Below are 13819 nucleotides of genomic sequence, written 5' to 3' on the forward strand. Positions count from 1 at the left end.
AGAATACATTTGCACAGCTGCTAGAGCTAGAGGCACTGGAATACTATTATGTTTTCTCAATTTTTTCTTTTTTTATTTTTAGGGGGTTTTTTAGGGCAAAACAAGAGGACACATACAACAGCAAAAAAAAAAAAAAAAAGCGTGGCAAAGGAGGAAATTGCAGGCTCGTCTCTGACAGAAACTTATTTGCAGCCCTGCTGCTGGAGAAATCCAGGCTTGGTGCACAATCCTTTCTGCTGGTCCAGAGCTAAGCAATCTTGAACAAGTGATGGGAACATGTAAGACATCCGTCTGAGACTGTCTTTCTGATGGCAGGTTCACGGCATCGTTTCAAAAGCCGCAGTTGTCTTGACAGCTAAGCCAGCCTTTGACTGGGGACGGCAGGAAAGGCGGGAGAGAGGGGGAAAGAGAGAAAGCAGAGAAGTGGGATGAGGAGGAAAACAGCACACAGGAGGGAATTGGCAGTGCGGCCAAGCTTCGTGATTTAAAGGCTGGTGAGGACAGCGCCGGAGCTAGAGATGTTTAGGTTTGCAGGGCAGCGCGGCGTGGGCGTCACGGAGAGCCGGGGGATGTGAAGACCGGGGAGGGTCAGGATGGATTTCGGGACGCGTGGAGATGCTGCAAGCGGCAACTATGACGCAAAGATGGTCCGTTCAGGATCACGCATCCAACTATTCCTCCCTAGTGATCCCTCGATAAACAACGTCCAAAAAGGACGGTGACCTCATCCCACTGAAATTAGCCAAACACCACACATTTCTCCGTGTTCAGCTCTGCACATTCCATAGAGCTGCGGCTCTCCCGGCTGCCAGCCCCATCGCTGCACCCAGGGCTCCGAAGGGCCCTGTGGGGCAAGTCCTCCCGCCCACCCTGGACCAAGGCTCCGGCTAAGTCCCCATCCCCAGCTCCGGCTGGGCATTCCCGGCTCCGGCTGAGCCCCCGCGCCGCTTCTGCGGTAGAGCCGCCTCTCCCCCTCCCTCCCTCCCTCTCTTCCCGCATCCCGGTGAGGCGGCGGAGACACGACAAGCCACGACAGCCAACGATGCCCCGTGTAAAAGCGAGACCGCCGGTACGGGCGGAACAAATGCCACCCCCGGTCGGGACACGCCGTGATGTTAGCGGAGCACGACGCAGGCATTTATTTCACCTGGCTGCCGGGACCGACAGGTTCTATGGGCTGCCAGCGCCGCCCCCCTTCCCCGGTGGCCTGCGGAGGGGACGCGGGTGCCTCCCGCACCCCCGGGGCGCCGGGCAGGGAACACCCCCAGCCCCTGCCCTCCGCCGGGACCCGGGGCTGGCACCTACGGCCGGCGGCTGCCGAGGCGCCCCGGGCGGCATCTCCCGGGGGCGAGCGGCTCCGGCTCGCTGCTCTTTCCCGATCACTTCCAGACCCTTCTCCTCCTCCCTACAGCTGTTTTCCCTCCCTCCTTCCCATTCTTCGCAGTGGCATCTTCTTTCTTTAATAAACGCTATTGTGTTCGAGACGCCTCTTTGAGCGGGGCTGCTGCACCTCCCTCGGGACAGGCAGCGGAAGCGAGCGGCTCTCCGCCGAGCCGATCCCGCTCTCCCAGAGCCCCGCGTCCCGGCGCCATCCCCCGCGCCCTTCCTTCCCCCAAGTGTCCGGCGGCAGCGCCCGCCCTCCGGCCGAGCCTCCGCGGCTCCACCGGCACCGCCCGCGCACGGAGCGGGACTCGCCGTCCCCTAAGCCCAGCCCGCGCCTCCTGCGCCGGGCGCGGGGCCCCTTTGCCCGAGTCGTGCCCGCGGGAGGGGGTGACAGCAGCATCAGGTGCAGCCGGGGCCAGCGGCCAGGGCAAGCCCGGCCCCCGGCTGCCGCCTGCGCGTTGAGCGGCTGTGCCGGGCCCGCCCTCGGTGATTGGGAGGAGCCGGGAGAGCAGCGGGCTTCGCCGGGGATTTCCAGCCCGAGCGGGCGGGAGAGGAAGTGCGGGGCGGGGGGAGACGGCGCACAGCGGTCGGGACTTTCCGCCGGGCTGGCGGTCGCCTTCGCCCGGCTCCAAGCAGACGCCCGCCGCCCCACTCCCTGCACACGCTCGCAGGTAGGGCGGCCGCGGGGCTCGGTTCGGCTCGGCTCGGCTCGGCCGGGAGGCAGAGGAGGAGGAGAAGGGAGGGCGGGAGCTTCGCTGCCGCCGTGGCGGCGGCTCCCGCGCGGGGCTCCGGCACCGGCCGCGCTCGCCTGCCCGCGCTCGGGCGCTCCGGGCAGGGGGACGGGGCCGGGCGGGCGGCGGGAGCCGGGGGCGCTCCGGCGGGGGCACGGCGCTGACCGAGGCATCTGCTGCCAGGCAGGGGCCGAGCGCTGCACCCGCAGCCCGTGCCGGGACCTCGGCGGCGACCGCTGCCCGGGGGTAGATCAGCCTGCGGCGGGGCGGCGCGGACTATCCTGCCCGGACGCACTCGCGCTCCAGGGCTTTGCAGGTGTCCCTCTCTTGCTTGCTTACTTATTCCTTCCTTCTCCTTCCCTCCCCTGCTCCTCTCGCTCTTTGCCCCGCTCCCCGCGGTGTGTGTGCCTGTGCGGGGAGCGGAGGCCGGAGAGCGGAGCCGGGAGCCGCGTTGGCGCTTGCGGCGTTTGATGTGTCGTTTGAATGCAGAAGGCTCGCTCGCTCCTGGCTCCCTCCATATGCAGTGCTGGGGGCGGGCCGAGGGCCTTTAAAGGGGCATTGCCGGCAGCGCCGCGCCTGGCGCGGAGCGCGGTCCCGGCTGCGCGTCCCCCCGGCTGCCGCTGCGGCGGAGCCCCCGCCGCTTCCCGGCCATGGGGCTGCGCCCGGAGCCGCCGCCGCCGCCGGAGCTGCCCCTCTTCGGCGCGGAAGGAGTTGTATTTTCGCAAAGTCCGCCTGCCTGCACCGGCGCTGCGCTATCCCCGTCTGCCTGCCGTGAGCGGAGAGAAAAGTGTTTTGTTTTCACGCCATTCATTTCATGCGCTGATTCGCGACGCCGCGTTTTAGCGCGTTGAATGAATCGCCGTGTTGTAGGTTAAAAAAAAGAATGAATGTTTAAAAGTTTATACTGAGTCATTCCTCTGCAGATTAACCTATGACTGACTCATGATCTGCGAACTGCGGTGGCTTGTAAAATAGGAAGGTAAGACATTTACGTTGATTTATTTGTGTGTTTGCGTGCCTAAGACCTGAATTACTTGCAGAAAAACAGAGGAAACTGTATTAATGTTAAGAGGCATAATCTCTTGTTGTACCGATCGGAGCTTGTGTGTGACGTGACAGAGTGTATGTGCTCCTCTGCGTGGATCTTTACCACGCATTAGGGCATCTTTCATCTTAGGCTGTTTCTGTAGTAGTAAAATGTGGGAAGTTCCAGTGATACAGTTTGAAATACGCTGTCTCTTTGGGTCTGTCACTTCTCTAGCTTGTTGAGATCTGAACCTTGTATATTGTATATTGTAATCGATGTGTTTTCTGTTTCTTGAGTAGAATGGTGTGTTTTTCCTTGCAGATTTGTCCCACAGGATGCACATAGCATTATTGAGCACTAATCTGAACTTGCATTTGTAGACCGAAAAGGAGTTTAGTGCATGATGCCAAGGTGTACTAGCAGCATCTAGCTTAGCCAAATGAAATAGTTTATTTTGCAGTAGTTAGTAAAAATCTGTATTTAAAATGGCTATTGACTTGCCTAGGAGCCTGGATTGAAAGGCTACACTGATGGTTGTTTGGAACAGGAGAGGCCATAGCATGTACTGCATGTTGTTCTTTTTAATCGAGCCGTTGGTTTATACCACATATGGATTAAGATCTAAGTGCTGTTTGTGGTCATTAGGGAGAGGGCTGTTCATTTAAGGTGAGAAATACTTGAACATTTGGACAGAATCTGTTTTTTATGGCTGTGCTGGGAAACCCCTTGTCATAGAGCTTGGTAATGGAAACATTGATGTATCATGAGCTTGGGCATTGCAAGGAGGCGGCACTAGGGGGTTATAAAAGTTGGGTTGTTCCAGCACAAGAATGGTAGGTGTTTTACTGAAATATGACTTGGTGAGGTGCTTCTAATAATAGCTGGACCTAGAATACAGAATTATAAAGTGCATTCAGTATCGAAGAAAATTAATTCTGAACAAAAGGGTGTGCTAAATGACTCAGTCTTTAGGCTTTCCTGAAGTCCTCCTGCAACTAAGTTTGATGATCTCAATTTTGAGAAGACATTTTTGCATGGATTCAGAGAATTTGAGTATCATGTAAGCATATTTACCATTGATGCTTTGGAAAAACTCAGTAAGATGGCAGTAGTTAGCATCAGGGACCAAAGATTATTTATAAAGTCTTACTAGTCCATGTTAATACAATTTTGTCTTTTAAATGATCTTGGGATCATATTGTATTTTAGATCTTTACATTGTTCATGTCCATAAGGAACACTTAAGGAGAGAAGAGGAATGGCTTTTTGGTACTGAAGTCCAGCTGTTCTATAGTAGATATGGCAGTGCTAAAAATACAAAAACCTTGATTTTTTGATTGATAAGCAGCCGATCATAGTTCTTCTTCAGATGAAAAGGCAGTTTAAAAATAGGAAGGACTTAAATCTACTCCAATATCCTAAAATGGCCTTGTATGAATAGATACTGTAAAAATAAAATATTCTGGTCTCCTATATCTTAGATGATGTAGTTACCGGATTTCATTGGAGTTTTTTTATTATGATGGTGTTTCTTAGTTGTAGGTGCTGCATCTTATGATGTGTGAAGATTGCTCATTACACATTGGTTTCGGGTGTCTGTACACTGGTGCATGCACAGCTCCTTTAAAGAATTGCCAAGGTTTAAATATTTGTTTGTTTGGTTTTTTAAGCTGTGGATACTTTCTGAATAGAATGCTTGTGTTTGAAACCTCTCTGAATTTTTGGTATCTGGCTTAGGAACACCAGAAGTGGTTGGAGAAATTGAAGATTTCGAAATGAGATATGGGGGAAAGAAGCCAAAGGAGGGAGAATTGCGTGGTTTTGTGTAGCAGAATAAAGGTGCGATTGTAGCATAAGAGGGAGTGCTGTAGCTGCATTAGGTTTTATCTTAAACTCTGTAAGCTGTGATGATGGAGTAGTGTTGTAGAAACTACAGTAGTAAGGGGCTGGCAGAATATAATTGCTTTCCCAGCTCTGCCTACTGGAAGCCCATGCTCTCATAAGTGGATAGTTTAAAGTCAGTATACTTAGTTTTGACAAATCACAAATGTTTAATTTTTTTTTCTGTCTCTTTTCCTTTTGGCAGGAGGAAGGACTAGAGAACTGGGATAAGAAGGGAGTCAGCTTACAGTGAACTATCTTTAGGTGACCACAATGTAGGAAGATGTGTTCTTTCTCCTTTTTTGTAATGGGAAAGAAGAGAAGCAGAAATAAATGTAAAAAAGATCTTAGGATATCTAAGGGAAGTAAGGAAAGTATCGAGTAGAAACATCTTAGAACTCAATGAAAAAATGAAGCAAAAGGTGATTTGGTATTGAGAATTCCTTGTATGTGTGAGAGAGGGAGAGATATTTATGTAGTCTTTGGGGGAGTGTTTGTTTTCTTCATGTAGATCATCTCTTTTGGAGCCCTGACAGAAAAATATCATAGCCACTGTGACTTCAATTGCTCCTGACTGTTGGCTTTGTAACTAGGTTAACAGGCTGAGTGTCTCTAAAATTATATACAACAACTGTAGGTCACTAATCCTCTCCACCCCCCAAAAAATGTTAAGCCTTTGATTTCCATGCTGTTGTTCTTCCCTGCTGCTTTACTCTGCATGTATAAAATGTGATTTTAGTAGAATTTCAAGTTCTGCTGTTCATCTAGTTAAGGCAGCCTGGGAAGCAAAGTCTCAACATGTTTGTGTGTGCAGAAGTTCAAAATTGTATGTATGTGATGGATTCCATCCCCTGCTCACTCCTTGTACTGAAACTTGGGATGTTGTGTACTTGGACATCAGGATCTGAATTTTTGCCAGTTGCAGGTGTTAGATCCTCAGTGGGCATAGCAGGAATACTTTAAGTTGGAACATTTCATAGTTGTGGTATTATTTTGTATAGTTTCATAAATTGTTGATTTGTAAAATAGTATGCATAGAGGAAACATTCTGTAGATTACCTGCCATGATAAAAGTTGCTACTAATTCTGTACTAATTTAAATGCTCTGAAGTGAATCTTTTCACTCACAAATAATAAATGCTTCTTAAAAATATTGAAAGAAATAATGAATCTTCCATTTTACTTGTTTTAGTGGTGACTGTATGGTAGCTCATAATCAGAAAAAAATTGACATTTGGAGTAATACTGGACTTTTGTTTCATGTTTTGGTTTCCGCATTAATGTGAACAACATGTTTTTGTAGATAAAGTAAGGTGTGCGCACTGAAGATGAGCTCAAAATGGCATGAGTCTTTACAGCTTTCTTAGGTGTCTAGGAAAACAAGTAATTTGGATTTCATCTGTCTTGAAAAGTGTGTTGCAGATGCTAGTGTAAGATAAGTGCCTTCCTGGCTGCCACTTTGTTCTTGCAAGCTTTGACATCTATCAAGAAAGAGAAGATATTCCTCTGCAGATACCAGTGTCAAGCCAGGAGACCTGGAGGCTGGGCTTTGGTTTTTTCTCATTCCTGTAGATGTGTACTGTAGGCTTTCAACTAGGGCCAGATGGTTTGATGTTACAGTGCTGAGTGATGTGACATCATATCTGAGTCCCAGGGGCAGAAGGGGGATTCCAATCCCAGTTTCCTAGTTCCCTGGGGAGTATTCTCATCATCAAGCCACAGGCCAGTTAAGAGTAGTGTCACTTCCTTCTCTTGAAACTTTTTGCCATGCCAAGAAAAATCAAAACTCTGTGTGCCTAAGAAACAGAGTGAGTGAGAGGAAGCATGATGTCTCAGTCAAGTGGTTAGGACTTTTTTTAGGATTACCAGGATGAGTAAAGACTTAGGGTCTGCTGGTGCTTCATCCCCTGTTTCTCGTGCATCTGAACTTGATGTTCTTCGCGAGGTTATCAGCCTTGTCAGGATGTTTTCCTAAGTGTGGAATATATGCTGGGAAAGAAAAGAGGTATTTGCTTGGTATTACACAGGTTAGGTGGTAGCTGACTGCGAGTTCTGAAAATAACTTTGATGCAGCCAGTGGCTTATTTTGTCTGGCTTCTTGCTCCATATACAGACCATTTTCCTGGTCTGTAATAACATGGGAATAGCGGTACTTTCCTATGATCTGAGGACATAAAAATGATGAGGTGCTGAGACCCAGCAGGGCAGTGCAAGCGTCATCTGTTGATAAAGTGACTGAATTACAAGTGCTGTGTGGAGGCATGCAGTCCTGCCTCCTCTGCAGAGCTCTGCTATCCTGCACCATCAGAGTTGGGGGACAGGAAACAGCACTTGCTTTTGTCTTCCATTGATGCTCACAGCAGACATGCAGTGCTCGATGAAGCTGAGTGTACAGGACAGAATTTTTTCAGTGGTAGCTGTTCCTGTACTTGTTCCTGGTTTTCTCCTCTGAATGTTCTAGAAAAGTAACATTTTACTACTTATTTTATGGCACCGGCTTGCATGATACTTGTGGCACTTTGTAAGAGTAAAGCCCTGCTCATAAACTTAATTTTAGCAATGTGAATGGATTTTGTTTTGTAAGCTCATCTCTGTACATGCGAGAAGGAGATAATTAGAACAATTATTAGGTGCTTTTACAATGAAGATCCTGTGTGCTGTACCAGATTGACTGTGCCCACTCTGTACCTTTACACAGAGAGGAACCTTGTGAGAGTGGGTTTCCTTGTGTGTTGAGGCTTTTAAACTAATGACTTGCAGATGTAAGTCTTGATTTTTGCACAGGAAGTAGAACTTCATAATTTTTATTTAACTTGTTCTAGTTTTAATCCCCTTTAAACCATCCCAAGTGACTGCTCTTTCTGCATTTTATGCTGTTCAGTTTCCAATGGATTGCTCTTGTCTGTGCTGTGCTTCTCTTCCATCTTGTTTGTCCAAACAGTACAAATGCTCTTAATTTCTCCAGCTGGTTCTTCTGATTCTTAGAAGTGACTTACTTCAACCTGCTTTCAATCAGATTTCTTACAGTTTTAAAGTTGCTCACGGATGACTTTTATTCCAAAGTGGTTTCATCCTTGCACTTGAGCAAAGTACCTGCATTCTCCCCTTTACTTCCATTTACATCATTTTTTTTTTCTCTTGAAATACCTATTTCCAGGGCTGCACTTATTTTCACACTCTGGTAAGTAATTTCTGTCTGCAAAATCCACTTTTCTTTGACCTCTCTCTAGCTGCCTGCTTCTGTGATTCCCTCTCTGCCCCACCTCCCATTCTAGGTGAGTTAACATGCTCTTTTCTTCCAGGACACTGCAGTGTACCCTACTGCTGTCTGAAGTACATATGTCTGTGATTCTATACTTGCTCTTTTTCCATCCTTTGCTCTGTCCTCTTTTCTGTTCAGCACAACAGAGGATGATGTGCTTGGGAATGCTTTTATCATTATGACTGTTGTGGTTGAACTTAATTAGGATACAAGCTCCATATTCAGTAGATGAAGGTAAAAGTGCTTGTGGTTATGAAATGCCATGTTCTCAAAATGCTGCTATTTGGCAGTTTGAGAAGAAGGAGGTTGGAGACCTAAATAAATGAAAACTGCTGAGTTGCATCTATCTCTAGCAGTTTTGGAACCGTTTGATGTAGTAGTATTTTCATTGCATTCTCAAATTTAAAATTTTGGTGGGGAGTGGGGAATAAAGGATTTGTGCTAACTTCATTTGAAAATAATGACATGCAGTATCCCTTGAAGTCAGTAGTATCCTGTTCTCTGTCAGGAGTTGAACCATGTTTCTATCTACAGAACCTGAGCATGCTGTAGTTCAGGTTAGTAAATACATCTCACTACTCACCCGTGGTGCCAATATGTGATGGAAATGCCAGTGAATCCTATGTTGTAGTTCAGCTAGTAGATATTGCTGTTGTGTTGTTCATACTGTTTAGCAGGTGGTTTTTGTAGATGTGTGGTTTTGAGCATGGATAGAAGAATTCTCTGTTAATCTCTGGGAAGATAATACAAGTTGATTGTTATTTGAGTATTGAATGTCATCAGGTATTTTTCGCTGGCTGGCACCATAAATTTCCCCTATTCCTCTTTCCTTCTTGCAAATTCCCGAGAGCTGCACTTTCATTTTGAAAAGGATTATTTTGACATGCAGCTTGCAGTATTTTAGCCAGTAAGATTTTGATGGAATTTTGGGGGATTTACTCTTTTGGTTTGGTACTCTTGTAGTTCGGTTGATGTTTGAGGGTTTCTTTTTTGTTCTTGTTGTGTTTGGGTTTTTTTGTTTGGTTGGTTTTGTGTGTGCTTTTGTTTTCTTTTTAAAGACAGATTTAGGACAAGCAAATAAATATCTACATTCTGCATTCTGTATATTTTTGTAGAGGAGACTCTCTCAAAATAAATGAGGAAGAAGCTTGGAATTCTCCTGTTTGTGTAAATAAAGCTTTTAGTACATATAGCCAAAGTATGGTGCTGTAATTTTTCAGAATTAATGACCACTTTTGGTGGTGTTTTTCTTTGTTTTTTTCCCCAATATGAACTCTCAGTATATTAGTTGACTGTTTTGAGATGAGTTCAGGCAGACTTTGAAAGTCCTCTGAGCCATACATAAAAAGGCAGTTATTCCAGAACAAGTGTCCATATGCTGAGTTAATTGGAAAAGTTCGAAGTAGTTGAGCCCTTACTTACTGTGTTGTGGTTTATATAATGGACACAGAGGCAGTGAAGAAAAATCTGACTTCTTATGTATCCAGTTATACCTAACTTCTGTCACGTCTGTTGGCAAGAGATAAATTATGGCCATTGTACACTTTTTATTGATGCTTACAATAAATTGCTGCACATCTCCCATTGGGTGAGTTGTAGCAGAATTGCAGCCTGAAGATGTCTGGGAATGCATAGCTTCATCTTATGTTGGGGTTTGTCAATGTTCTATACACTTCAGAGGTAGTGACATCTCTGTTTTCCTTTCTGAGGGCAAGTTGAAACATGCCTTAAGGTAGATGGCACTGCTGCAGTTATTGTTTTTTTTTTTGTTTGTTTGTTTGGGTTGGTTTTTTTTTTTTTTTAATAAATTTCTAACTAAAATCTTACCTCCTGGTTAAACAAATACCTTGCGTTCTTAAGAAATTTCTGTATGCATGTAATGTGAGTGTCTGCAGAAAAAAGGACCGTGATCATCTATGGAGAAATGATTTGGTTTCTCTTGTAACTAATTAGATTTTATAGGATAATAATTAGGTAATGTGCTAAAGTACCAGTTGTTAACACCTCCAAACTCAAATATTTGTCATGTTAAGGAAGGGGGGAAAATTGGTGAGCTCTCCGTTAGGTGGTGCTGCTGGGATTGAAATATTTGTATATCTACTGGAAGCAGCCTTCTGCCTAGAACTATTTCCACGTCTGTATTTTTCTTTCTAAGGTCTTCTCTTTATTAAAAAAACTCCTCAAAGGCAGGAATACTTGCTAAGGTATGTTTTTTTTTCAGTTTGAAGTGATTAGATAAAACACTAAAAAGACAGGCTGTCATCATGGGAAGGAGGTATGGAAGGAATCAATCATACGCTTTGTGTGGGTGATTTAGATTTTAGCAGCTGCCTCTGTTGTAGCTCTCATCTGTTCAAGTGTTGACTCTGTTATGTTCATACCCTGCTACCATGTGGATGGAGATACTGTAGCATTAAAGAAATCGCAGTCTCAAGAAATATTTGATTTAAGAATCCTGAAATTAATTGGACTGACCATTACAGCAAAAATGCTCTTGTGAATCTTTTGAGTTCCTATGATCTCTTCTACCCTGTCTACTAGCATTTAATTTTAAAGAGCTGTGTTTTTAACTTGAACACATCGTGATGGTATTTCTTTGCCTAAGCCCTGACTGACTTTAGAAAAACATAAGGGAACAAAGATGGTGCCTACATACAGAGGCACTGGGTGCCACCTTAAATGCTGCAAGTTGTCCCCTGTGGTGTGAAGTTGATGCTCAAAAAGTTTGAGATCTTCCATATAGCTAAACTCTTTATCTGCCAGTTCTGCACAGGACTTGGCATCTGGAATTGTACTGAACACCTGTGATTAGACCCTTGACTCTCTGCAGTAGTTAGAAATGAGATACGAACTAAATTAAAAGTGAATTTGTTAAGTACTTCTTGCTGGTAAGATTGCTCAGGAGGTTGCTGAGGTCTTTGAGTTCTCCCATACCAAAGGGCTGGAAGTAGACAAAACCCCCAAACTCCATTTTTAGAAATGGTGTTGGCCAGGAGCAATGAAGTTAGTCACATTGGGTTCTCTTTTCATTACAGGTAGAAGTATTTTTAGTGTTTTTAGGTCACTATAACCAGCTAACAAAAAAAGTTTAGTAGCATTAAAAAGCACTGAGCAAGAAATGCAAGAGATGCATTTTTTTCATAAGATACTGAGACTTACCCCTTTTTTTTTTCTTTGGAAGAAGACGTAGCATAGCAAAAATCCACTTCTTAGAGGTAGAAATTTTAAATAATTTCAGATCTAGCAGCTGGAAGCATAGCTTGACAGACTTGACCTGAGTTCAGCAGCTGTTGGAATGGTGTGAGAGAGCCAGTGGGTGTCATGTGCAATTTTCTGTTTTCAAAAAGAGAAATAGAGAAATTTGCAAAAATCTTTGCTGGTTTTCTGACCTTGGTCAGGATTAAAATGTGTGATTGTCAGATGTCGTTAGTTCCTCAAAATATAACAGGTTCAAGTAATAGGCAGGAGGATGATTCTTCTTGATCTTAATAATTTATTTTGGAGTAACTCAGTGTGATAACTGGAAAAATGGATGAGTTGTGTGAGAACTTGGCCATTAGTGTTTTGTCAGTTTTCTAATGACAACTTAGAGCTGGCTATACAGTAACCCTTAAAGGGGCAATTAAAAGGTAGCAGCTATGATATCATCATATCAAATTGTCATTTCTTATGGGATTGGCTTGGTGAGTGAGGCCAAAGCCAAAGCTGGGAACAAATCAAGAAGGAAGAAAGTTGTGCTTGGTCACACCTTGAATAGAAAGCCTTGATTGTGACATTGTCCAGGGGTAGTGTATAGAGAGAAGGCTGATAGTATTCTGCATTGTCTTAGTAGATACATAAAAATTAACAAAACCTAGCCTTGCTTCTTCCTCCTACCTTGACTTTCAAGTCATTAGGAGACTAACTCTGTTTACAGGCTAAGATTTAGCAATTAACAGTATTTGTCACTGCATTTTGCTGTGCTTATTCCTCAGTCTTGAGTCTACCTGTTGCTCCTACAGCCAGAATGGCCTCCAACAGCATATCCCACTGGCATGTTGATCAGAGAGGATGGGAGTCAGGACAGGGAAGAAGTGACAACAAACTGTAATGTATTGAGGTTGTCTTGTTTATTTATTTTTTTTTAGGTGAAGAAGGTAGTGAGGGGAGGCCTAGGGAATGATAAGAGCGCGGTTATGAAATACCTACCAAAAATGAGTGGGATGGTGTACTTCTGCTTAAAAAAAACCACAAAAGAGTAGTAAATAAATTATCAAACGTGGGATTTGGCATAAATGAAGGATTTTATTTGCACAGGTATCCTTTGAGAAAGGAGTACTTGGCCCAAATGCATGTACAGGAATTGACTGATGTACAGGAAAGCTCTTGATAATAAATATGGATGGCTGTCCTAAGTTATGAAATGAAATTCTATAGCCTGATGTTAAGACTAGATGCAATGTGTCAGGCTTGATGCTGCTACTGACACCAAAATGAAATCCTGTATCTCCATCACTCGGAGGGCCCCAGAGCTGCAGAGTACTGGAGCTCACTTTGTACCTTTCAACCTAGTGTTTAAACCACTGCTGAGCATGACTTTTATGTTATGTTGTGAACTGTAAAGACCAAGTCATGATTTTGTCATGATTGTAGATTCGGGGTTTTCTTGTTTGTTTTGTGTTTCTTTTTTCACTACTGCAAGCACAGTAAATTCCAAGGAAGAGGTCGGAAGGCCAGATAAAGATGTATCAATGTCTTAATGCTGTAGTCAGTTACCAGGGCTCAAGCATCCGAACCTATTGCCAAGTATTACATACATTAAGTAAAAATAGAAACAAGGGCATTTAGTGAGTGTTTTAATAACATTTCTCTATGGCCTTATTCCCTGTTAGAGCTCCCTGAGCCCATATGATGCATTCCTTAAACTGATGTCTCTGTTCTTCTGGTCTCTACTCGTTTTCCTGTAAATAGAAGTGTTTTAAAGAAAGCTGTAATGTTTGGATACAAGGGGTTTTTGGGGTGGTGTTTCCCTAGAGCTATCCTACTTATCCAGATCCTCACTGCAAGAGTAAAGAGGCCAGTGTATAATGGCTGTAAATTAAAACAGTAGAATTCAGCTTCCATTGTTCTGAGATGATGTAGGGTATTCATCTGTTCTTACTAACTAGGATAAGTGGTGACATTCTTTCTGCAGATACCCGCTGTGGTCAATCAGTCCTCTTTGACAGTGTCACAGCTTTGCTGTGAATGTGGCAGAACTAGTTAGACAATCCAAACTTTGGAAAAGCGGGCAGTATGAGAATTGGGATCAGGCTGATGAATTTTCAGCATTATGTTAACTGGTAAAACTGGTACCAATGCTGAGTGAGGGAGAAATTCATGGAGGAAATAGATGTTGGAGTGGTACACATGTTCAGTCAGTAACCACTGCCTGCAGTTTGCCCAGGTGTGATTGTTTCTGGTGGGTGTCTAAACACAGGAGGCTCAGGGTTGTCTGCAGAGCATACTCAGACTTGTGGATAGCTGGGCTGGAGCTGTGAAGTCTGGGAAGCCAGC

At 44.8% G+C, this 13819-nt stretch overlaps 1 protein-coding gene across 1 annotated transcript in view; it reads left to right on the forward strand.

Moving 5' to 3' along the window:
* The first annotated feature begins 2005 nt into the window (after positions 1-2005).
* The window catches only part of TRAF3 (TNF receptor associated factor 3), a 70327-nt gene continuing 58513 nt past the window's right edge, over positions 2006-13819 (forward strand). Inside the window, exons 1-2 of the mRNA XM_062495645.1 lie at positions 2006-2054; positions 3038-3093. The gene's annotated coding sequence lies outside the window, so the exon portion shown is untranslated. The remainder of the gene's footprint in view (positions 2055-3037; positions 3094-13819) is intronic.

Source organism: Cinclus cinclus, chromosome 6, assembly GCF_963662255.1.
Source record: "Cinclus cinclus chromosome 6, bCinCin1.1, whole genome shotgun sequence".
Taxonomy (NCBI): domain Eukaryota; kingdom Metazoa; phylum Chordata; class Aves; order Passeriformes; family Cinclidae; genus Cinclus; species Cinclus cinclus.